Consider the following 1,003-nt stretch of genomic DNA (forward strand, 5'->3'; position numbering starts at 1 on the left):
TAATTGTAGAAACCTCAATAATACGCGGACGATACTGTGTAACTCGCAGAATCGGAAGCTCAGCTACAGGAATTAGTTACAGCACTAGTAGAAGCAAGTAGAAGCAGAGGTCTAAAAGTGAATAAAAAGAAAGCAGAAGTGATGGTAATGACGAAAAAACAAGAATGTCCAAGGCTAAGAATTAAAGTAGAAGGAATAATATTGACACAGGTGGACCATTTCAATTACCTTGGGATGAGAAAAGCGACGAAGAGATAAAGAGAACGATAGGCACAACGAAAAATAATTTCAACAAAATTAAACACTTAGTAACTAACAATAAAATTAACACGAGAACATGAAAAAATGGTAAAATGTTACACTTGGTCAGTATTATTATATGGATGTGAAACTTGGACAATTAGTAAGCAAATGCAGGACAGGATAAAATCAGTAGAAATGTGGATTTGGAGAAGGATGCTGAAAATTTCATGGACAGAATTCAAAACAAACGAAGAAATACTGCAGCAAATAGGAACACAAAGGGAAATACTAATAACTATCAGGAAGAGACAGTTACACTTTGTGGGACATGTCATGAGAAAACACACACACACACACACTATATATATATATATATATATATATATATATATATATATATATATATATACATATATGTATATATATATATATATAAATATATATATATATATATATATATATATATATATATATATATATATATATATAAAGCCACACTATTGGACTTCTGGACATTTGTGCCATTGTGAAGGTAAAGGAAGGGAGTGACCAAGTGAGGATCTAGTGTAGAATATGAGTAAGAGGTCTATCGCTTATGGTATGCGTAGCAGGAAATATGTGATTAAGATTACGCTAAGTAGAACGAAGTGGTCCTCTACTAACCTCTAAGACGAGCGAACGGATACAAACGTCTGCGACTGGTGGCTCTGATGGACACGAAAGTGATTTCAAAGGGTTCTCAGAGCAAGATAAGATGTCT

Source organism: Oratosquilla oratoria, chromosome 41, assembly GCF_046742065.1.
Source record: "Oratosquilla oratoria isolate Oo_2021 chromosome 41, ASM4674206v1, whole genome shotgun sequence".
Taxonomy (NCBI): domain Eukaryota; kingdom Metazoa; phylum Arthropoda; class Malacostraca; order Stomatopoda; family Squillidae; genus Oratosquilla; species Oratosquilla oratoria.